We start from the raw sequence: 25604 nt of genomic DNA, 5'->3' as shown, positions 1-25604 counted from the left end.
TGAATTCAGCCCAAGATCACCATAAGAGCCCCAGCAGGTTTAAGCCCAGCTTGCTATGGTTCCTCCTTCCCAGCCATGTGCTCCCACACCTTGCCTTGCACAGGATCAGTTTCATCCACATTTTCAAGATGTGCCCAGAGGGCGTTGCCTGCCCAAGCTGGGTGGGATGTGCCTGTCCTTTGCCACAGCCTGCAGACCAGCACAGACCCAGCGACCCCAGGTGAGCTCAGCCCCACCCTCCAGGACAGACCAGCAGCCACAGGACAACCCTCCTCAAGTCAAGATCTACCAGATCACTCCTTAACCTGTGCTTTGAGAGGTTTTCTTTGTAACAACATTTTCTACAGGACTGGTGTAACGAGACCACTTTGAAGTTATGGAAACGGTTAAAGGGCTCCTGCAAACCAGAGGCCAACGCTGCCACCAGCAGCACTTACACACAGGGCTGGAAGCACTGGCAGGGCAATTCAGTCATGCTGTCACAGCACAGCCAAAGGGATTAAATGACAAGACTCACTTCTCGACTGTTCTCCTGTCATAAGTCTAAAATACATGGAACAAGGTTAGCCAGAGATAGAGGGAGTCCATCTTCCAGCAAATGCAAGGCAAGAGTAAATACGTGATGTCAACACACACCTCAAAACCACAAACAAAGGCAGGGCTGATGACAGCTGAACAGCATCAGGGTTAAATCTGGGAGCACAGAGAGAGGAGTTCACAGAAAACAAAGGGAAAAGCGCTCCCAAAATAGCTTGGCAACTGTCAGCACTCGGACTGTCGGCACTGGGAGCTATGACCTTGCCATGGTGTCCCATGATCACAGCTCTGCTCTTAAGGGGTTTCTGTCAGAACCAGCACTGCCCAAAAATTCCACCTCCAAGTGATCCCCATATCTCAGGCAGCACAGATTACACTCACCAGTGATTTGGGCAACAACAAACAGCTCGTACTGCCGCTCCTGCAACACCACAGAGCTTTTGCACCTCCTCTCTCCTCAGCCTTGGCTTCTGCATGTCCTCGTGCCTTGACACCCTGCACAGACACTTCTGTACCACCAACCCAAAGCATTTATGCTTTAAAATTCTTGACAAATTCAATTCTGAAACAACCACATTACAACCAGAAGAAAGAGGTAAATTCTGCTTTGAAAAGAACAGAGGAAAGGGAGCAAAACGAGATAAAAAGATCAATTTTCTAGTCTGATTAATTAGCTATGGAGGTTCATTGCTTTAACAGCAGGTGAGTCATACTTCTCATGTAAGCAGGAAAAGAAATATATAGATTATGTCAGATTTTTCCATTGGAAAAAGCCCCACACACGACGAGAAGTACTCAGCAGTATCCACGTCAGTCATCAAAAGAAACCAACAACAAATCTCTTACAATGATTAGCACAACAAAAAACCCAGCAGAGCACATGGGAAGAGAGGAATACGTGCAAAGGCATAATTATGCCATGAACGTAGCATTTCCAAGATGAAATAGCAGCATGAAATGTCAGGTGGAGAAGTGCTTTGAATGGAAGCCACATTTTGAAACTATTTTGAAACTCCCTACACATTCATATATGTACTGGGGCCATCAACTTATTTACAGGGAGTTAGATGTAAATACCTGCTGCACTAAAGCAGAGATGGCTTGGCTAAATGTCTGTGGAATTCTTTCCAAGTGCCAGGACTCCTGCATGTGCTGCAGAGATGGTGCTGCCAGTGAGTGCTGAAGCACCACACTCCACTCGTCCCTGCCCGGGCAGGACCTGCCCTCACCCGGGCAGCCCTCAGAATGCCAAAGCTTCCAGCTCGGCTGCTGTGAAGAAACAGGAGCCACTGCGGGAAGGAGAGAGAAGGTCAGCTGGACACTCACACTCTGTGTTACTGAAAGGGGAGGGAAATGGGAAAGAAAGCCAAATTGCTTTGCTTTTACTCTTGAAGGATGACAGGCACAGGCACGCAGGATTGCCAGCTCTTTGCCTCTCTTTGAACATTTCTAATCAAAGAGCATTTTGGCAAACCTAGGAAGATCAGCATGGACCACACAGACATGGATTCACTATGCAAAGAGGCCCAGGGACCAGGGAATGGTCACAGCCCCAGGGCTGCCAGAGCTCAAGGAGGGTTTGGACAATGCTCTCAGACACAGAGTAAGATTGTTGGGGTATCTGTGCAGGGCCAGGAGTTAGATTCCATGATCTCTTCCAAACAAGGACGTTTTAAGGTCCTATGAACCCCTCCAGCCTCACAATATTTGTGCTCCCATTTGTCCAGCAACTTGCACTGAATTCACCTCTCATCCAAACAGGGCCCAAGACATTGATTTTCCACTTCCACAGTGCTCCTCCTCTGCAGCCGACTGACTGGTTTGCCATTTGTGTTTACAGCCCACAACACAGCTCTAAACCAGCACCAGGCCATGTGGGACTGACTTCAAAATTCACTCTAGATCATCATTTTACTCCCTTCCTTCTCATCATCATCATCATCCCACTAATTCTAGCATGATTTTTAATATCCATTATTTCAACAGCAGAGGCTAATGCTTGGTACCATCTGAGAAGAGCTTGAAATGAGTCCAGTACGTGATCAACTGCCAACACTAAAAATAAAGTCTTTCTGTCACTAAAAAGCAGGGACTGCCAGTTTTCTAATGGTGTGGAACAGCACTGGCTTTTCAAGTCTCACCAGTTTAGTCATTCTGACCACTAAGTATGTAATTTCTCTCCCCCTCAGCCAGCGCTCCCTGGCACTTGATCAAGACAGTCTATATAAAACCTTGCCTTTAAATTACTGAAATTTTCATTCCTGCCCAAAATATCTATGTTTTATAATTAGAAAACTCACAAGCATCTCAATCCTGTGTGGAAAATGGAAATTTAGGTACTGCAGATTTGTTTAGCAAATAAATGTTCAACTAACAATCCTTTGTCCTGACAGGAGCTCCATCAAAGGCTACACTGCACTATTTAATGCAGTTCCTTAAGGCTTCATTTTCACAACACAAGCAAATATAGATACGGTTCTGCCATCATCTCTACAGCACAAACATATCCTAAACTTCCAGGAAGCAGCCTTAGATCAGCTTCAGCCAAACCAAGGTGGTGTCCTGCTGGCTAGGGCTGACACTCAGCCCAATGCCCTGCAGGGCCACTGACGATGGCTAAGCAGCACGGTATGGCCAATGCCAAATGGGGATTCTCCTGATGAATAATGGGAGGAAAAAATGCAAAATCACTTTGTGGTTCACTTGGAAAGGTGGCTCCACTCACACCACACCTGCTGGAAGGGCAAGGTGGGGTTGGAAGGCCAGGCAGGGCCCCTCTGCTCTGGCAGAGAATCCTCTACAGGAAGAGCCTCTCAGGTCTTCTCCTACCCCAGCAGAGACATGGAAAAACAGCTGCAAATGATTTTAGCTACAACTTGGCAAACTAAAGGTGAGATTTGTGTTGCCTAACTATAGACCTCAAAGGCAGACAGAAAAATCTCTGTGGATCACTCCAGGCTTTCTTTAGTCTCTGCTGTGACAGGATTTTGCAGCAGGCTCTGCTGAAGCCAGGGCTGCCCTCATACCTAATACCCTGCCAGCAGACCCTCTCCCCCAGCAAGGGCACTGACACTCATCTGATACCCCACTGAACAGATCCAGGAGCTAAACTGGCTCACATGGGACCAGACAAGCACTTGCACTGGTGTCAGAGGCACATGACAGGAGCAGCAGGAAGGGCAGCACTGAGATAGTCTTAAGCTGCCACATAATACCTTGCTTATGTCAAGACAGACAGCTCATGCTGCCTACAGCCCAGGGAAAAATGGATTTTTCAACACAGAAAGCATTCAAGTCACTCCAGGGCCAGTGCTGCTTTCACAAAAGCCAGCTCTACCATACAGACATCAAAGTTCACATACGAGAAGTTTCATGAACTCCTCCAAATGCCAAAAATGCTGAATTAGCACTAAGTGACTAGCAACCAGTGGCTGTGAGCAGAAACCCCTCAACACAACTACAGGTGAAGAGCAAGAGGAGATTCCTCAGAGGGATTAATTGTCAGTGTATTCACAAACAGACTGTCAGGCCCTTGATTTCCATGCATATTCCTGTCTTGCTGCCACATCAAGTTTTGTTTCAAGATCTGAATTTTACCTTCGTGCCCAGAAAAAAGAAGGTGGTATATAAAGAGAAAAACACACAGTCAGTAATTCTATTTATTCATTTTCCTTTCCAGTCTGGCAGCATGCAGGAAAGTTTAAATTTGCTACTTTGCAGGATCAGTCCACATGCTCCTGGAGGCAAAAATCATCCCAAGACAGACGTGTGGCAGCTTGCTTGGGCACTTTCCAGTCCCGTGCCACTCAAAGCCTTCTCAGTCAAGCAAACAAGGGGTTTTTCTGAGTTTTGCCACTGTTCCTGCCCACACCTGAACAAGAACCTGGCATCCACCATGGCTCAACTGCCACAGCCACTATTCCCAGCACGAAAAGGCTCCACATCAATCAGAGGACACAGAATTTTCTCTGAAGCATAACAAATGATGGAGCTGACAAAGAGGGGGCTGGATAAAGAAATCTTTCTAAAAATAAAGTGATTCCACACTATTCCTGAAAGGCCCACAGCCATGATTTTGCAGCATTTCCATTTCCAGTGCCATCACTGGGATTTACAACATCACTCATCACAGTGCAGCTTTAAGGAAATGCTTTCCTTTAAATGCTGCTGAAACCTTGATATAATCAGATATTACAGCAGAAGTAAAGTTAGGTATTTTCCCAAAACATAACAAATAAACCTATCTAAACATAGCAATTTAAACCTGGACTACAGCTGGCACTTTTAGTGTAGCAGGTAAAGGAGAACTCAGGAGTTCATGGTCCTATGACAGTCTGCACGTCCCTTCACAGAATCCCAGACTGGTCTGGGTTTGAAAGGAACTTAAAGCTCTGAAGTCCCTCTGCTCTGATGCCAGTCTGGGAGTGCTGGGGGTGTTCAGCCTGGAGAAGAGAAGGCTCTGGGGAGACCTAAGGGCCTCTTCCAGTGCCTAAATTGGCTCCAGGAGAGGCATGGGCAGGGACACCTTCCACTTGCCCAGGATACTCCAAGCCCCATCCAGCCTGGCCTTGGACACTTCCAGGGATCCAGGGGCAGCCACAACTGCTCCAGGCAACCTGTGCCAGGGCCTCCCCACCCTCACAGCCAAGAATTCCTTCCCCATATCCCATCTATCCGTACCTTCTGGCAGTGGGAAGCCATTCCTGTGTCCTGACACTTCAGGCCCTTGTTCAAAGCCCCTCTCCAGCTCTGCTGGAGCCCCTTTAGGCACTGTAAGGGCCCCTAGAGTCTCTTATCCTTCTCCAGGCTGAACACCCCCAGCTCCCCCAACCTGGCTCCAGAGCAGAGGTAAAATTTTTTCAAGAACTCCCAATACTAGAAAAATACATATGTTTGAGGATCCAATTTGTATGAGTTTTCAAATGCCAACCACACTTTCAGGCAGAGCTCATTTGCACTTGCCTTTATTCACAGGAAAAAAAGAAGAAAAAGAAATCAATTGACACTGTTAGGGCTGCTCGGTCACAGCAAAGTGTCTTTGAGTTTTTTGTTCTTGTGGGAAACAAATTAAAGCAAATCTCAGCACAGCCACCAGTAACAAAATCCTTCACTGCTTGTTTCTGAGCACATTCCATTCCTGCTGCCATCAGCAGTCCAAAGAAAGGGCAGGGAACTCCATTCTGGTGATGTCTGTGGAAAAGAGAGGTGGTGGCCAGCATGGCACAGAGAGCAGCGAGCTTTTAAAGAAAATGACCTGTGGAATAAGGTCACTGCAGAGGGAGAGGAACTGCTTGACTGCCCTGTGAGACTCTCACAGGGTAGCTGAGTGTGCCAAGGATGCAGCCATGCACTACCCCTTGTCAGAGCATGACATCAGATATCTTGGTACTTTGAAAGATGGACACAGCTAAGGTGTCAACTTTCCCCAGTGGCATGAATCACATTTCAAATCTAACCAGAAACTGTGGTCTCTGTGATCTAAGAAACACAGACCCGATACAAACTTCTGTGTGTTCCTCAGAGTAACATAAACCCAGTTATTGCCTCAGTGCTGCGCACATGCCTGCGTGGCTGAGGTCCTGGCAGCCTGCTGTGAACTCTGCCCGAGTGCCCCAACAGGACTTCCAAAGTGTCACACAGATGGCAGAGGCTGAAAAAAGGTCACAGCCAGAAATGGTGAGAGCAATGAATGCATCCAGTAAAGGGAGAGCTGGCAGCAGAGCCAGCTCCCCACCTCTGTAACCACCAGGAGCACCAGCCAGGCAGCCTGGGCTTACGGGTGAACTACAGCCCTTACTCATGCCTGAAGTAAATCAAAACCTGGTGCAAGTCCAGCTGGAGGATGGTGAATTCTCTGTTTATTGCACTGTGTCTCCTGAGCACGGGTCTGCCCTGGAGTGGGTGGCACAGGAAACCTTCAGGAACAGAGTACTACAACCCAGATGGTGAACAGGAGAATTAAGCAGAGGGTGAGGTTTGTCAACAAAGCCCAACTGCCAGAGGCATGGAACAACCTCTTGTCTGAGTGGATCACCCCAGTCCAGACAAGGCCACCAAGTTAATCAGAGGGATGGAGCACCTCTCCTATGAGGAAAGGCTGAGGGAATTGGGATTGTTCAGCCTGGAAAAGAGAGGGCTTCAGAGTGACCTAATTGTTGCCTTCCAGTGCCTTAGAGAAATTTAAAGGAAAGATGGGGCAAGACTATTTACAAGAACATGTAGTGACATGACAAGGGAGAATGGGTTCAAATTGAAAGAGGGCAGCTTTAGATTAGATCTTAAGGAAAAATAATTTACTGTGAGGGAGGTGAGGCCCTGGAACAGGTAGCCCAGGGAAGTTGTGGATGCCCCACCCTAGGGCTGTTCAAGGCCAGGCTGCATGAAGTTCTGCAAAACCTGGTCTAGTTGAAGGTGCCCCTGCCCATGGCAGGGCAGTTGGAACTAGATGGGTCTTCAAGGTCTCCTTCCAGCTCAAACAATGCTATGGTTTCTGCTGAAGAGTAGAGACACAAAGAACATCACACAGAAGACTTTCAGAGGGATCAAAATGCAGCCCCATCTCTGTGCCAGCTGTGAAGGAAGAGCTCAAAGGAAGAAGCAGTGAAATGATCCTTGGGAGAGCAATCCTGTGTTTCTCTCACTGCAACATGACTGCAGATCCCCAAGACCATGGATGCACCCCTGGCTGTGGGCTGAGTTCCCAGCTTGAAGCAAAAGCAAGGCCATGAGCAGGTGGATTTCAGGCACACGTCTGGGCAGGTGGTGATGGCCATGGGATGCAGGTGAGTTCCCTGCTGCAGGCATGGCAGGTGCACAGCCAGGGGAGGCTCCAGAAACTCACTGGCTTGGAAGTGGAGCTGGACAACAGGATTGCTTGGGGAGCAGGACTGCCTGGGCAACAGTCCCAGAAACCACGTCAAGGCTACATCTGCCAGAATCATGGAATCTTCTGAGCAGGAAGGGACCCACAGGGATCATCCAGTCCAACCCCTGCCCTGCACAGACACCCCAACAATCCCACCCTGGGCATCCCTGGCAGTGCTGTCCAAACACTCCTGGAGCTCTGCCAGCCTTGGGGCTGCGCCCATTCCCTGGGGAGCCTGGGCAGTGCCAGCACCCTCTGGGGGAAGAATCTTTCCTGATATCCAGCTTGGCCCTCCTCTGGTGTAGCACCAGACAAATGGACAAACAGCAAGTGTGTCACTATATGACTAAGAAGATGGAAAGAAAGTCACTGGTAAGTGAAGAAACTCCTGAAATGAAGGGAAAGATTTCACCAAACCCAAGAACCACCAACCTGCTGGGGTCACATTAGTGGATGGCACAATGTAAAAGAGCAGGTGTATAAGAAATTGTTGTATTTTGGAAAATATCCACCAAGGCTTTTACAGAGGGAAGTCATGTGACAGAAAGCCACTGGAGTCTTTTGAAAGGTAAATAAGCATGAAGAAAAGGAAGGTCCAGATGATCCATGACATTTACCTCAGATACATGATGTGATTTTTTGGGTTGTCCTGTGCAGAGGACTGTGCCTGTGGACTTGATGACCCTTGTCGGTCCCTTCCAACTCCAGAGATTCAATGAGATTTTCTAAAGGATTCTCAACAGGCCCCTCACTGCAGCTCCTGAAGCCACTGAATTTCCCAGGTAAGACGGAAGATTCTTGCACAATTAAATGTATTTTCCTGATGAGGGGACCAGAATATGAGACAGATCTTCCTGGAGAGCTCTGCAGAAAGCTCTCTCCCCAGGGTCTGTGCTACCAAATGTGCCACATAAAGGACATGGAGGAGGAGGTGATCAGTGAGGTGAAATTTGCTGGTGAAACTATTCAAGGGGTAAAGCAAAGGACAAACTTGAAAAATCTTACAGTACTGAGCAACTGCTGATAAAACAGCAGATGAAATGCAGTGCAGATCACTGCAGAGTGAATCACAGGCACAAAATACACCCAACAAAACATACCAAAATGAAAGGCTCTGAGCTTATTACTGAGTTCAGGGAAAAGCTCTCAGGATTATAAAAAATAGCTGTAGGAAAATATCAGCTCCAAGCTCAGAAATCAAAGCAAATTCTAGAAATTACTTGGAGAGGAACAAAACAAGCCATAAAATATCATTAGGCTTCTATATAATGCAAGAGATTTTCCATATCATAAGAAATTCTAGTCTCCACAACTAAAAAAAAATGCATTATATGAATAGGACATGAATGAGAAAAAGCTCAGCTAAAGAAATTTAAAAAAAACAGAACAAAACAAGAAATAAAACTCACTTCCAAAAAAACCCAAACAACTTACCCCATTTTCCAATAGCATTTCTTAAGAATTTTTGTGGCATCACAAATTTGGTTTATCTATTTCTAGGGTACCACAGAAATAAACTCTTGGATAAAACAAACTGGCTGAAGAAGAATTCAGGAAGATAAAAAGAGAACAAGCTGTAAAAAGTTGGGGAAACCAGGACATTTGCTCCACATTTTCCCCCCACAGCTGCTCCCTGACCCACTGCAGCCACACAGCAGGGATGGGGCTGGGTAGGGAATGCACAGCCTGCAGCTCCCTGGGCCTGTGGGAACACTCCTCCAAAGGTCCCTCCAGCACAGACTAACGGGGCCCCGCCCTGTCCCTCCTGTTCAGCAAAAAGAGAATCAGAGATCACGTTTTACTGGTGCGAGATGAAACCAAAGCAGAGAAGGTGGAGAGCTCCAGAGAGGAGAGCCCAGACTCTCATAAAGTCTTACAATAAAGCAAAACAGGAATATTCCTACATTTAGGCGGGAGACTCTAAAGGCAAAAGAAGCACATGAAGGACACAGCGCTGGGGAATCACTGAGGAGGCCAGGGCAGCCCCAGCACTCGCTGGCCCTGGCAGCTCCCACGCTGCTTCCTGGGGTCTCTGTCTTCCACCAAGCACTCACTAATATGCTGTTATAGCATCAGTGACTGATGGCACTACTTTTAATCCAGCATTTCTCAGCTCTCCTCTCTGTCCCAGTGGGTGACTGAGGGCTGGCTGAATGACTCAGAGGGGTGCTGCTGAAGCAGGAAGCACATCACCCATGGCTCCAGCCGAGCCTGCCACGCACTGGGGCTTCTGTGGGAGGAGCACAAAAGTGCTTTGTGATGATGGTGAGGGAGGAAGGGGATAATTAACTGTCTTTTCTAAAAACCTCTGATAAACCTGGTCATGTCCCAGTACAGAGGACTGAACTAGAAGAGTTTCTGTGACCTCCTCCAGCCATGTCTGGAACTCTCCAACAGCAACCATCTGCCCTCACCACTGAGACAGCCCAGTCTGGTTTGTGGGCAAACAGCAAAGGCCAAACACATGGCAGCAGAAGTGCAGCTTTCAGCATCCTACCACAGAAGGAGAATTTCCCAAGCACTGCTCCAAGAAGCCAAGGCATTGAGAAACAAGTTTAACCAAACTGAAGAAGAACTGAATGGTTAGGAACTGAGACCAGGTCAGCACAACACATTAGCAGGACAGGGGTTGGCTTCTTCTCCCAGGCTACAGGGACAGGACAAGAGGGAACAGCCTCAAGCTGTACCAGGGAGGTTCAGGCTGCACATCAGGAAGAACTTCTCCACAGAAAAGGTGGTCAGGCATTGGAAGGGGCTTCCCAAGGAGGTGGTGGAGTCCCCATCTCTGGAGGTGTTTAAAGGACGAGCTGGACAAGGCACTCAGTGCTCAGGTCTGGCTGACAAGATGGTTGGTCAAAGGTTGGACATGATGATCTTGGAGGTCTTTTCCAAACTTAATGGTTCCATGACTCTATGTTTAAAATAAATAAATTATAAAAAGAAGCTAGTAGCTTTGTGAACAATAAGTATCACCCAATCTCCAGGACTCTGAAGGTTTGTTTCATCACAACACTGTAATTTAAAAGATGTGGCAGTTCTTGCTCAGGCCAGGGCTTAAACTGAAATTCCAAGCACAATTTGCAGGAAGCTGGGTGTGCTGTCAGCATATGGATCCCCTCCCAAGGACTACAATCAATGTTCACTTTCTGCAACATTGAACAATTTTCTTACAGATTAGAAACAACTAAACTAAATGGAAAAGAATGGATTTTGAGGACTGAGTTGTAGACTGTAGAGAAGCCAATTCTTGGAGTAACTGTAAGACAGGATTTGGCCTTAAGCACAAGGCTCCTTCTACAGCAGCTATTAATACAAGGGAACAAAAATAACTCTTGCAATATGCTCTGAAGTTCAAACCCTGGCTCTGCTGCTGTACAGGCTGGCACAGCCCTGAAGTCTCTCATCAAGAGACAGACATATTTACCACTTATCTTTTTCAGCACGAGGGAATGCTTGTTCAGAATGACTCAAGTGATATTCATTTAAAAGACAAACCATTTAGGGCTCTGAAGGTCAAATCCTGTTTGTCAATCACCCAAGAATGAAAAGAAAAGCCAGTGCAGATGATGAAGAAAGAGGAAATCCATCCCTTGTGTGAAAACCTGGACACCTTGTTCAGTCAGATGTATCAGTTCAGTCTACTATGAGCCAGGAAGAGAAAAATGCTCAAAACCTCCTGGATTAGCAAGATGATATCCCACACATATACATATTCTTTCTAGTTTAGAGGACATTATGAAATATAATCTTCACACCACTGCAGCAAGTTACCAAAAAATTCAATAAAATTGCCCACTAAGCACAAAGCAGAATTGCCACAATTTCTGCAGGACAGTATTATGAGCCCTCTGAAAAGCACCAGATTTTAATTTTGAAAATTTTGCTTTAACATTTGAGTAGATTTTTGGCCTTACTAGTTTTCCCCCATCTTATTTTCTCTTCTTGACTCTCACTGCAATAAATGTTTTTTTAATTGCTTTTTGTATCTTCCATCCATCCTAAAGCTTGGCAATCCAGATCTTAACTTACACAGTTAGAACAGTACCCACTATGCAGATTCTAAACACATTGAAGCTTTTGGCATGAGCTGTCCCCTAAAGCAATTAGTTCTACAGCTGAATTTTACACCGGATGAGAAAAAGTATTTGTTTTAAAACTCTGATGTCCTTAAATCCTTCCTTGTAGGAAAAACTGAACATCCCTAATGCCATTTTACATATAATTTTGGAAACCTTTATCCTATCTGTGCTTGTGGCTTTCTGTCAGTCAGAAGGAATCACAAAGTTTTGCTCTTTCCTGATATAGAACCAACCCATTACTTTGATCCCTTTGATGTTATTTCCCATCTCTTTCCCCTAACTTTTCCCTTTTTTTTTGAGATGGTAGAAAGAGAACTGCACATACTAATCTACACATGACCACAATACAAGCTTTTCCAGCCTGTGACAGCTGGATTGGAAGCCACTGTTTCCCCAGAAACATTACTCCCCATTCAGAGACCAAATTTTGCCAGCCATTTTATCAGTGAATTGGCCAATACAGACACCCTTCAGGGCCAGCTCTCACTTCACTGCCTTGACTGTGCAGGAGCCTTTGCAAACTGTAACCTCGCTCTATTCCCTTTCCTGTCTCACACACAGGTGTGCAGAGCAGCACAGACTCCAGAGGAGATGCACAGGATAACTCTCCTTCCTCCCAAACTGATCCTTTATTGCAAGCCTTTGTTTTCTCTCTTTCAGACAGTAATTAATAAGATCTCTTTATTTCACAACAGCTTTGTTTCTTAGGGCTTCCATAGAGGGATATTGTCAGAAGTGTTTTGGAAATCCAAACATACCATCTCCACCAGATTTCTCCTCTCCACATGCTTGTTGCCTGCTTTGGGTTCATCACTTCCCAGGTTCTTCCTGGAACTTGCTTTTGAAACTGTCACTTCCCACTGACATCCCCTGGTAGCTGCTTTAAATGATACATCATACACAATGGATAATATTCTTGTGCCAGTTCCAACTGATGCTGAAGACCTGATATTTTCCATTTGTCTGAGCAGTTCTGGAACCTGTTCTGTCAATACTACAGCTTGGGAAAACTCAGAAAGCTGAATTTTAATTTTTTAGGTTACAAGATCTTTGTATAGGAAAGACTGACAGCACTACCAGCAGCCCTGGTAGCACTGAGAAAACACTACAAAACTATTTAGCACACAATGCCAAAAGTGGGACAGATTTGTCATTTTAAACTATTTTGCTGAGCTGTATCCAAGACTCAGATTCTCCCAATACACTCAAAAAAAACCCCCAAAACCAGACACTGTGTGCTCCCTGAATAGAGCATGTACCTATTACAGTGATTTATGATAGAAAAGAGAATGCACACAGGCCACAACATATAAAAGATGATATGTCACAAAGAACAATATATCATTCTTTCCATTTTGAAATAATTAGGATTTAAATTCTTCTAGATCATCACTTTTCTATTTTCTTCATTGGAAGTCCTGTTTCATAGATCCAGTACATAGATGTTTGCAGAAGTACTATTTGTCTGCAGCAAATATGCTTCATCCTCACATACCCACCTCTCCCCCTACACCCCACCCTCCAGATCCATGTGTATGGGAACAGGGAACGGGTGCAAACCCCAGGAGAGGTGTGGGTGATCTCACCTGAGGTTTGGCAAGTTCATGCCCAGCGCCTTTGCACAGAGGGCTGACACACCAATACCTGAGTACCTCTGTCTACAGCAGTATTTTGGGTGCAGCTCAGACTGCACTGGGAATCACAGAATCACAGGATGTGTCCAGTTGGAAGGGATGCCAGTGGCTCATCTGGTCCCACCCCCTGCTCAGGCAGCCATCCCAGAGCACATGGCCCGGGATTATTAGACCCAGGATGGGTCTAAGACATCCCCAGTGAGGGGGACTCCACACCCTCTCTGGGCAGCCTGTTCATGGCTCAGCCACTGGTTAGGGAAGAAGTTCTGCCTCATGTCCAGGTGGAACTTCCAGGGCATCAGCCCCTGTCCATTCCTCTTGTGCCAGTGCTAGGTCCCAGGGAGCAGAGCCTAGGCCCTGCTCTGACCCTCCCTGAAGACACTGACAGGAATGAGACCCCATCTCAGTTGTCTCCTCTCAAGGCTGAACAGCCCCAGCTCCCTCAGGGAGATGCTCCAGGCCCTTGGCAGGGAGATGCTCCAGGCCCTTGCTCATCTCCGCAGCCTCTGCGGGCCTCGCTCCAGGTCCCTCCTGAGGGGGGGAAGTCCTGTCCTGAGGAGTCCAGACCTGGACACTGCACCCCAGATGTGCCTCACCAGGGCTGGGCAGAGGGGCAGGATCCCTCCCTGATTCCTGCTGGGAATGCTAGTCCCAATGCACCCCAGGATACCACTGGTCTTCTTGGCCCCCAGGGCACCTGGATGAAAAGTGGACTCCTGAGGACCTGGAAGGAACTCGACTGCCTTTCAGCTTTTCACTGAATTAATGAGATTAAGTTACTAGAGGATCTGGGAAACTAATGGCAATTCTAGTAGTAGTTGCCTACCAGTGGTAGGCAAGTGACATAGGGCCTGGCACAAGCTCAACAGCTCCAGGGAAGTTTGAAGCCCCAGAGCAGCACTTTGGTGCAGAAAGCATCTGGGCAGCCCTGGAGTAGCATCTTGGGATACAGAGCAGCCAACACATGGCGGAACTGCCCAGGAACAGCAAACAAACAGTCCCACCCAGGACTATCCAACAGAACACAGCCACAAGCTGTCAAACAGGGCTGTTATCCTCAGAGGTTCCTTCCCCTCCTAGCCAGAGGTTATTCCACTTAGTCCAAGAAAGGGACTGCAGCTGCTCTCCCCTAACTGCCCTGCTTGCTGTTCTCCAAACCACAGGTGCCACTGACTCCCACCCACCAGCCCAGTTTCCTCACCTGCTGGCAGAAGCAAGGCTTTGCCTGCACAAAGCTTTGGCACTCAAAGCTACTCAAACCCAGCACCCCAGGGTGGCACATGCGTCAGCTGGGCACATGGGACTGACTTGTGACAAGCTCATGGAATGCTGAGGTTAGGCAAGTGGGACTGAGACATTCTTTTTGCAAGGACCAAGCTGACTTATGACTGTTCAGTCTTGAGCAGCTATCGCTTACAGGCTGTGCATCCTCCCCAGAGCCCAGCCCCTACCTGGTGCCTCCTGTATTCCCTTCCCATATTCAGACAGCACTGAGCAACACTTAATATCTGAAGTGCAGCAGTGATTAAATTGGTAGCTGGACTGAGAGTAGAAAGGGCTCCACTAAAGTGGGCTCAGGAACCAAAAATGTCTGTTCAGCTTTATAGCATTTCCTACAGTGTCAGCACACTGTAGCAACGAGAAGCATTCCTCAGCAACTGGAAGGAATTACTAAGCCCATTAATAAAATTAAGACAGCCAAGTTCTATAAGAAAATACATCCAAGCTTAGGAGCCACTGATGTCTGGGTGGCAGGACAGGGAAAAAACATTTACCAAAGTGGTAGCAGAAAGCAGAAATCTACAGTCATCATCTCTCTTGGGAGACATGACATAGCAACACTTCTGATTGCGTTTCTGCCCCTGAAGAACAGAGGTCACAACAAGCCTTAGAACTGAACCGCTGCTGACAGAAAAGCCATTTGGAACTGATGAAGTCGCTGTGCAAGTTTGCACCAAAAAGGAGGGAAGGCACAGGTATGACACAACAGCAACTGCTGTTCTGTGCTGTTCCAGGCTGTGTTCCTGCAGGACTGCATGCTGAAGAATAAGGAGACAAGTCAAGTGGAAAGAACATCTCCTATTTCCCTCCTGGCACAGACTTCACCATGAAACTTACATTTTGTAGGGGGGGTGGGGGGGTGGGGAGAGGCAGGGCAGGGCTGGTGGAGGGGAAAATCAGGGGGATAAGGAAATCAGGAAAATGCCCTACAAATGGTTTGTTCGTGCTCACAGGAGTATTCCAACCCTACAAGTGTCCAAGGCCAGGTTGGACAGGGCTTTGAACAACCTGGTTTAGTGGAAAATGTCCCTGCCATAGCTGGAACAAGACCATCTTTAAGGGCTGCTCCAACCCAAATCATTCCATAGTTTTGCAATTCTAGGAATGTCTCACAGTCACTGCAAAGAGTCAGAGGCAAGTATGGCTGAAGCTTCCTGCAGGCCCACAACTCCAGCAGTGCTCCAGACAACAGCCCTGATCCAACAAGATGGACACATGCTCGAGGGAACAGACAAAGTGCAGGTTCCAGGAAGCACAGACTTGTCCTGTTCGCTCCAGTGCACACCATCAGAGCCCCAACCCAGGGAAGGAGGGCCAAAGAATGACCATGGACCACTTCTGAGACCAGGTGGGAAGCAGACACGGCTTTAGGGGGAGCTGATTGATGTCACTGCAAATCACTGTCAACTTTCAAATGTCATGGTGACAAAGGGAGGCTTGATGACATGCAAACATCACCCCACCATGTTAGAAGGCTCCAGAGAACATCAGACATCTCAGTCTCACCGTAGCCCCTGGAAAGGCTGTGGAGTAAATCTTCCTGAAAGCCATTTCCAGCAGGAGGTGGAATAGCCAGCGTGGATTTACCAGTGGCAAATCTTGCCTAACTTGACTGCCTTCCAAGCTGCCTGTGTGGAAGATGGGAGAGCAAGTATGGTTCACCTCTGACACCGTCTCTGCCAGTGTTTTCAACAGGCAGGAGCTGGATGGCAGATGCAAATGACTGATGTTGGCAAGAATATCAGGCACATAAGCTGTACAAAGTCCAGCCAGCAGCTGATTACCAGCAGCATCCCTCTGGACTAATATGGGGTCAATACAAATCCATGTCTTCATTAACAAACTCAATTAACACCAATTATGGCACAGAGAGCACTCTCACCAAGTCTGCAGATGATATCAAACTGCTGGCATGGCTGGGGCAGGAGATCCCTCAGAGGGACCTACACAAACTGGACAAAGGGACTGATGGAGGGTTTGTGAACAGAGGCACACAGCGTCCTGCAACGGGACAGAATTAGCTCTTGCACCAGCACAGACTGGGGCAGATGCCTGTAAAGCAGCTCTGCAGCAAACAACCTGCCAAGCTCTCAGGGAGAACAAAGGGACACAGGCCAGACAGCCACAATGAACTGCTTCCACAGACCATCCATACAACTGTCTGGAAGACTCTGCAACTCAACAGAGTCTTTCTGCCTCTCAAAGGCCTTTGAAAGAGTCCCATTGAATACAACTTCTACCTTTCAAAGCCTTGCAGGGTACACAGAATCCCCTAAAAGGGTATGATGTGTAATCAGCCCACACTAAGTCAAGCTGGCTGAAGCATGGAGCAGATCAGTCGGCTTCCTGAGAACACAGGCAAGGAGCATGAAGCCAGGGAAGAACTGAAAGCCAGCATCAAGTGATGGAACCAGCTTTGAAGGTTTAACCCAGTCACTGTATCCTTTGGAAGCAAGTCAGCAGCTCTTTCTATCTCTGTTCTAGAGAGCTATTTCAGCCCAGAACTCATAATTCTGCTTGAAATATTTGCTGCAGACTCTTAAAACACACATCTTGCATAAAAAATGGAAGATGATCTGGTAACAGGCTAGAACATAGCATGTCACTGCCATGGAGTTGCTTTGAAAGCATCTTGGCCAGCAGAATATTTTTTTGGTGACACAAATTATCACATTAAGACAACATGTCAGTCATACCAACATCACTTGTGATATTCATTAAAAGGCTCAGGTAAGGGCCTAGGGTTCACGATCACAGAAACTACTACTGGCATGTTCACAGCACTTGAAAAAAATTTAAATCACACAGTTGGCAAGCATGAAGTGTGTCACAGGTGCAGTCAGACTCCTACCCAGGCTCAGGATGTGCACCTCTTCCTGGACATGTGTTTGTTCTGCTAATGTAACCAATTGCTCAGATTTAGGTGCTATCCACAAAAACACCAAAGCTGTCTAGGCTGAGTGTGTCATCTCACTTACAGAAACCACAGAGCAAATGGGGTAGAAAAAATGGCTTGTTAGATAAAAATTTAGAACATTTCATCCTCCAGTACCACAACAGTATTTAAGAGAAATATTCTGATTATTTCTGTTGGCACAGGCAGGGTCTCTGCTAATGATGTAATGATATCAGAGCAATGACATAAATATATACATACACATATATATTTGGGTATACCAAAACAATTAAAGCAAGCCACAGCACTCACAGCCAGCTGGGTGAGAGCTCCCTTGTCCCACTGATCTATAGGGGAAATCCCTATTTACACGTCTCACATAAAGTATCAAATTGTCAGAGATCACAGAATCCCAGGCTGGTTTGGGTTTGAAGGGAACTTAAAGTTCATACAGTTCCGTTCCCTGCCATGGGCAGGGACACTTTCCATGAGGTGGCTCCAAGCCCTGTCCAACCTGGCCATGGACACCTCCAGGAGTGAGGCAACCACAGCTTCTTTGGGCAGCCTGTGCCAAGACTCCCCACCTTCACAGGGAAGACTTTTTTCCCAATATCCAATATAAACCTCTTCCCTTTTAGCTTAAAACTGTATCCCCTTGTCCTGTTGCTATCTGCCTGTGTAAAAAGCCACTTTTAAAATAAAGTTCCTGCTTTTTATAATTGTCACTTGAGATAATCCATAACTAATAGCAGTTTTGGGTAAGGCTGACGATCCATATGAATTGCAATCCTGGAAGATGAAGATGCTTCATACTTTGACTTCAGAATGAAACCAGCAGCACTTCTGGGTGTTTCAATTCAAGCACAAAGCCCATGTGGTGAACTGGAAGCAGCTCCCTATACAGGCCCTGCAAGCTTCATGCTAGTTTACATTCCTCTGGGGGATGCTACTCTATTTACAGGTCCAAACTAAACAGACATTAGCCAGGTATGGGCAGAGCCCACACACAGTCACCTCACTTCCCTAAACCACTGCTAGAGTCCCCTCACTAAGCCAGCACTTGTGTTTAGACAAGCCTGGACTAGGACTTGCTGCTATCCCACCGTTTCAGATGTAAAAAACCATCAGTCTTTGATACAAAATGCTTTGATACAGCAGGGAATGACAAATTATAAATAGGAGGTGGCTTCAGAGAGATTCCAGAAATGGATGATGAGCAATCACTGTGGCAAATCAGTGCTCTGGCTCAGGGGATCAGACAGGGACCAGGTTTAGTTTTACCCTGAAAAGGCAGTGACACATAAAAAGCTAATGGCAGGTGGTCACTCTGCATTCTGTACATCTCACAAAGATTTATGAGCAAGGCTGAATGCTGGAAAAGCAATGCTGAAGCTACTTGTGTCCCTCTGCAAGGTCAGCTTATTGTATTATAGAAACATTTCCAGTGAAACTCCTAGAAGTTAAGAGCGTTCTGTTTTGTCCAGCCACAGGAAACAAGCTACAGAAATCCCAAACAAATCAGCATTAAAGAAAAATAAATCATACCATTTACTCTTAAAAAGTGAATTTTCAGTTATTTTGGCTGTTTTCAGAGCAGCAAAGACTATATTTAAACTTAAGAGTTTAAAGCTGGAAGAAGACTGATTTTTCCAAAATTTGTTTTACAGGAAAATATTTAACAAGAGAACACATAGATGTATTCTCTAAAATACTGATCACCTGTAAGCACTGCACATTATAGTTATTATGAATGAAAACTGACATGAAAAATTACATAGGTGTCTAAATCAGGAATTCTGATGTCCTAGATTGTCAACAGCTTGATGTAAAAAGAGAAGCCTGACTCCCAGGACCTGGTGTTAGCAATGTGTGGTATTGTGCTCATTAGCTTGGAAATGCAGAAAAGCAAATTTCCTCTGAAAAACATTTGAAGAATCAGGTATTTAAGAAAGGTTGTGTTTCACTACAGTGAGAGGGGGGATATCTCAGGAGTGGAGGGAAGAAATAAAATTTAGCTCCCTGAAGCTGTGCAGGTTGGAGCTTCATCTCACAGCCATACTCTGGGTTCCACTGCTTCCATTTTAAGTTCACAGCAGCTTGACACACCTCTGCACAGGCCTAGACAGACTACACTCACCATGAGCTTGTTCTTAAGTCCATTCATGCTCAAGTGAGCCCCATGAAAATAGGCACCTAAATCCCCACTAAATTGTTCCTTCATAGAATCACAAACTGGTGTGGTTTGGAAGGGACTTAAAGTTCATCTCACTGAATGCCCTTCCATGGACAGGAACACCTTCCACTAGGCCAGGCTGCTCAAAGTCCTGTCCAATCTGGTCTCAAAATTTTTAGCAAGTGAAGTTTTCCTGCTAAGGCACATGGCCTAGCTCCTCAGGCAAGCTGCACCTTTCCTCCCCGTGCAGATCAGTTTGCTGCAGCCCAAGAAAGGAGATTGCAGGACAGCTGTGGCACCTCCCTTTAGAAGGACAGCTGAAAATAAACTGCAGACTCAGATCCCAGGATTTATACTGGGCACCCTCACCGTGCTGGGGCCATACCATCATCACTAGGTCAAAAGGTTCACTCAGCTGGGGATCCTGTCACTGCACTGCAAGGTGCCATTCCCCTGAAAGGCTCTGCGTTTCTCCTTCATTCTTTACCCCAGCCCTCTGCACAAACACATTTTTTTAGAAAACTATGTTTCAGAATATTTAATGCTCCACTAGCCCTCATTTGTATTCAAAAGTTAGAAAGAATAAAATATCAATTTATACAACCACTTACATAATATCCCCCTCTCCCAACGTTCTTAAAACTGATTGCTCTAATATGCACAGTCTGACAGGCCTTTTTGACTTATGGTATATAATAATCCTCAACTGGGAGCCAGCATACAAATTCAGAAGTCCTATATTTTAATATTAGTCAGTTAATATTATCTCAGTATATTACAAAGCACAGCACTTGTGATGTCTCACAAGCCCACAGTACCTAGTCTGAATTCTAAATCTCTAAAACTGTATGAAATAGAAACAGATCCCAGCCCAAACACTCCCCATTAAAATCAGCAAAAGACATTATAAATTGCAAAAAATAATGCCAGGATGATGGGAGCTTCATCTAGGTTACAGCTGAGAGTTCTGCACACAAATGTACTGAATGTTTGAGCAGAAACACTGAATGTTTCCAGCCATGCCAGCAGGAGCTGCAGTACCCTGTGCTGCTGGAGCAGGGACTGTCCGGGCACTGCATTCATTGCTAATTCCTGCATTTCTGCTGAGCTGGCTTTCAATCTTATCAAGGCATGTTGATTCAGACAAGTATGCAGCATGGAAAACTTGTCTCCATCTCTGATGCAGGCTCAAGAATTTCATCTGCACAAGTCAGAAAGCTTTCAGCACACATTAGGCAGAACAAGCTTTCCCTAAAATACCTTTGCTTTCCAAATGAGCTTTCCACATGAGGCCAGAACTCCAGACTGCCTAGCAGCTCTAGTGGAGATGAGAACTTTTCCACAGGCAGCACTAAGGGACCAGGGTCAGCACTTGCAGCTGCTGCCATGAAGGAAGTTGTTGCTGAAAATCCCACCAGCTCCCTTGCTTAGTGTTTATGGGGAGCAGCAGAGCCTGACGCATAGAATCACTGGGTAGGATAAACAAAGGCTGAGGAAGGAAGCAATGAAGATGCACATTTCCTCTCCCAAATACCCATCTACTTACTAAAATGCAGTTTCCTCCCAGGCACCCAGTATTGAGTAAATGATGTGGTTGTCTTCGGTTTCCAGAAGCCAAACCAACCAGTGGAAAGTGCCCCAAACCAAACCAGGGGAAGGTTTTCCTGCCCTGCTGCCAGGAGCACCAGCCTGCTCCCAGGCTCTAACTGCAGCTCAAGGTTAGTTTGTGTAGTCTACAGTTAATTCTGCCCATTCAGGAGATTGCTTGGAAATAGAGATGCAAGGGAAAAACAATTGAACCCTTGATGAAAACATCAAGGCAAAACAGGGACTGAGTAAGCCAAAAGGAAAAAAAAAGCATGAGGCTGATAAAACAGCACTTCAGATTTTAACTATTTTGTCTCATAAATTCCTTGTGTATTGTAGGCATTTTCCAAGCTATCTCACTTTATTCTGAGCCCTGTGGGATGGTACATACTACTAAATTCCCATTTATAACTGGAACCCAAAAACCCCATTACACTCACCCCAGCGATAAACCCTGGTTTTGACAGTGCTGTATTTCACTTTGACGAGCAGTGTTACATGCAGCACAAGAAGATTGCAACTTTTATTTTTCCTGGCAGAACACCTTCAGAAGGGAACTCTGCACAGCACAGTGGGAAAGGTATGACTCTCCCTAAATAACCTTCTATTCCAGGAATGAATGTATTTTTAGGCAATGCAGCCACCCAATCTTAAAAAATGCAGCCTGATTTATGATGCTATCATCACCAACTTAAAGATCAGAAGCTGAACTACCTTAAAACACAGCTGTGATGCCCCAAAAATGGGGCACCTGAACATTCATTCCAGAGTTATCATGCCACTCTAAGTTGTGTTATCTTCTCACCTTTCAAGGCACAGACTGGCTGCTGCCTTTCGGTGATTAAGAAATTTTGTGTCCAGAGAAGGGAAGGGAGCTGAGGAATGGGCTGGAGCAGCAAGAGCAGCTGAGGGAGCTGGGAAAGGGCTCAGCCTGGAGAAAAGGAGGCTCAGGGGGGACCTTCTGATCTGCACAACCCCCTGACAGGAGGGGGCACCTGGGGGAGGTCGGGCTCTGCTCCCAGGGAACAGGGACAGGAGGAGAGAGAACAGCCTCAAGCTGTGCCAGGGAAGGTTTAGGTTGAATCTTATGGAGAAGTCCTTGCCAAAAGGGTGGTCAGGCCCCGGCAAAGGTTGCCCAGTGACATAATGGAGTCACCATCCCTGAAAGTGTTCAGAAAGTGTGTAGTTGTGGCACCTAGGGATATGGAGTGCTGGGGGAATCCTCTCCTCCTTCCCCTCTCAGTCTTCAGATTTTATTCCAACGTTAGCACCTCAATGACTCTTCCGAGTCTCCAGACTGCTGTGATGGGCAGAGTGCTCTCTAATATCTCTGTCTGGTTTCTGGACTGTCCAAAAATTCTGCTGCTTCCTGCTTTGTTGCGGCTGCACACAACCTGTATGAGGAAATTACAAACTTGCTCAGCAGCAACTGAAAATCGCCCAAACCTTTGGACACAGATGCCACCTTATAAAGCTCTGAGGAGCAACCAGACATGCATGCAGTTTTATAGCTCTGGCTCAGAAGGAGGAATAACAAACTGAGAACAACAAACAGCCTCCACCTAACCCAGAGTTACCACGCAAAGTACCTGACTATTCAGGAAGCAGCTCCTGAATTATCACAGGCACCCAGCACCTGAAAACAAAGTCAACAGCAATCACCAAGGTACTGCAGAATACTGTAAATGACACAGGAGTTATTTCATGAGCAACTCACTTCTCCTTGGAACAGGCCAAAGGGAAACAGAGAGTAAATCATCAAAGGGCAGACAGAGGATAAACAATCTTTGCTGCCATCCTTTGTGAACCAGTCCTTGAAGACAAACGAGCATTGCTATTATTACATTGGGAGATGCTTTCCCAACTAGAAGCAGCAGAATGTTTTTCCCTTAAGACTCAATTTTCATATGACTTTACTCTTTGGGTTTATCTGTCACCTGGGAGACAGAGGAGCAGTTTATACCCATTTCCCATCACCTGGAAACACTAGAGAAGTTCAACTGCCACCAATAGGTCATTTCACCAACTGGTAGCAGTTTTCTTGATGATTTCTAAATGTTCACTCACATTTAACTAATATCTCGCTTTCCATTCTGCATTAGACACAAAAACCATTGTCAAAAATAATTCCGTGAATGTAATTAAGTTAATAATTGAATACAATACAGGACTGATGTTCCTCCAGCAACATTCTGCAGGCACTGAGGTAGACAAAGTACAGCTGAAGCCACCCTACAGGTTCCAGACACGGTCTGTGGTGCAGGTCTGTGTGGCACCTGATGCTTCCAAAGAGAGCAGTGACACAGGCTGCAGGCTCAGAAACATCACTTGTAATTTAAAAGGTTATTTTCAACATATAGCTTTGTGGCTATAAATAGCCAAGCCAGCTTCTCACACAGCAAGTACACAATGGGTCTTACCCACAGTGGCCCAGATACCAGAGCAAGTGTAATTTTACCTTTGTGAACACACACAATATTTGGGGCCACTCTGCACTTCAAACAAACTAACCTGATTTGTAAGATTGGTCTTAGGCTTTGTGGGAGCAGCTGCCAGCTCTGACAAATTAAGTCAATTGACTTGGTTAACCCTTCCATTACCTAAAAAGACCTGATAGCTCATCCAGAGCAAGTCTCATGTATTAAATTCTTTAACCAAAGAAAAATATTTTACCTGATCTTTCAGTCAATAAAGACAGCTCTTTTCAATGTGTAGGATTTCCTTCTGCATTGAGTGGCCATTTGGTTGCACAGGTATTAAACAAGGGCAGACTGTCACTACCATCTGCCCTGTAATGTAACATTGTGCTTCTAGTACTAAGAGAAGTTATTTAAATATCCTCACATGTACTATATCATTCCAGCTCTGGGGATCCCCAACCTAAATGGCCTTGGCTGATGCTTACCATAGGCAGCATTATTCTCCAAGCAACATGAAAACAAATCTATTTTGGAGAGGTTCAGAGAAAGGAACTCATAACAACCTCCCCGACCATGCTAATAAACATTTTCATCTGATAGAGATTTACAGACTCAGGATACACATGCATAGCAAAACCTCTAACAAAACAGTGTTTGTTCCATTTGGATATGCAAGAACATCTTGTCACTCCTCAGCAAAACTGCTATTACATCCACGGGATGTTGGAACAAAGTTTTTATTCCAATCACAGTAAGGTCACCCTCCCTTTCTGTCAAGTTTATGAAGAAACACTTCACGTAAGCAGCTGGCTGGCACTGCCAGCATCTGCTCCACCGCTCACTCATCCAAGCTCTTCCAAGTATCAAGCCCTAGGTGTTACTGGTCAGTGTCACCTGATACTGCACTCCTAAGCACATATGATACAATTCTGTATCCTTTACGTATACAGAATTCAATTTGCAGCCTGCCTGTCAATACGTGGCCTGCCATGGTCTCCGAGAGTGTGACCTTGCTGAGCTCACTGCCTGCCATCAGAGTCCAGTGCACTTCACCAGACACCTCCCAGCACCCACAGCAGCAGGAGAGCCAGGCCCTTCTGAGGGGACCACAATCCATCCTGGCTGGAAACCCCTCATGAAGTCATCCCAACTCTACCATAGATCCACCTTAAATTCAACCTTCTTGGCTGTCAAAATGCTTTGAATAATCAGCTTTTCAGTGGCTGGTTTTTACCAGTGTCCACAGGACTACTTATTTAGCTGATAATAAATGTACACGTGCTGTACTGGAGGCTACTAACAACGGGCAATTTATTTGCTATTGCTACACCAAACTCCACAAATAACCAAGAAAAAGGCCTGTCCATTACAAAGGTCACTGCTTTGCCAGCTGAAGTCTTATTCAACCTGACAGTCTGTAAGCTTGCATGCTCTTTACTTCACTACTTATTTTTGGAAGGCTAAACCAAAATGAATACATCTCCCTGCCCCTTGCTCCCTGACAGCCGGCAGCCAGCAAAGCCCCTGAACCACCTTGTACATGTCCCAAATGCTTCCGTAACATCAGCACAGCAAAGAAGAAATCCTGATTAACTCAAGAACTATCCTGATATTTGTGCTGTTAACACGTTGTTCTTTACAAACACATTAGTTCCAGATGTTATTCCTGAACTGTACTTTTTGCCCCACTCCTGTTGCTACACTACATGTACATGCTTAATCTACACTATCTTGAACTAAGAAAATTTTTTTTGTAAAGCTGGCCTGGATCCAAATCAGATTCATTTCTCTGACCAGATGCACCAATCTGGGACACTGATTTCACACGCCCAGCTAAATCCTCAATCAGTCTTGGACAGCAACAGGTTTTCCAATATTCTGCGAAGGCAATTTTGCATGTTCCCCCACATTCCTACTCATTTATACAAGAGCAGCAAAAGCTACAGATGGAACACAGCACATATTTCTCGACAGTCAAGGCTTTACCGCTCTGCAGCCAATTCCTGCAACCACTTTGTACCATCTTCACATTTGGATGAGTATTAATAGAATCTGTGTTGCTTATCGGCCATGCGGCCACTCTCTGCTCCCTGCCAAGGAGCAGTTTGGAGAATTTCAAAGCAACTCTGATA

General features: G+C 46.0%; 1 protein-coding gene across 4 annotated transcripts in view; it reads right to left on the bottom strand.

Annotated features, from left to right (window-relative positions):
* Window positions 1-25604, bottom strand: part of PPP1R12B (protein phosphatase 1 regulatory subunit 12B) — a 132631-nt gene that overhangs the window by 106145 nt on the left and 882 nt on the right. The window contains exon 1 of one of the 4 annotated variants that reach the window (XM_064399292.1): window positions 21012-21168. The exons of the other annotated variants lie outside the window; for them this stretch is intronic. The gene's annotated coding sequence lies outside the window, so the exon portion shown is untranslated. Of the gene's footprint in view, window positions 1-21011; window positions 21169-25604 lie in introns of those variants that run through there. 4 annotated transcript variants of the gene reach the window in all.

This window comes from Passer domesticus, chromosome 25, assembly GCF_036417665.1.
Source record: "Passer domesticus isolate bPasDom1 chromosome 25, bPasDom1.hap1, whole genome shotgun sequence".
NCBI classification, from domain to species: domain Eukaryota; kingdom Metazoa; phylum Chordata; class Aves; order Passeriformes; family Passeridae; genus Passer; species Passer domesticus.
This window is presented reverse-complemented; position numbering and strand designations above follow the sequence as displayed.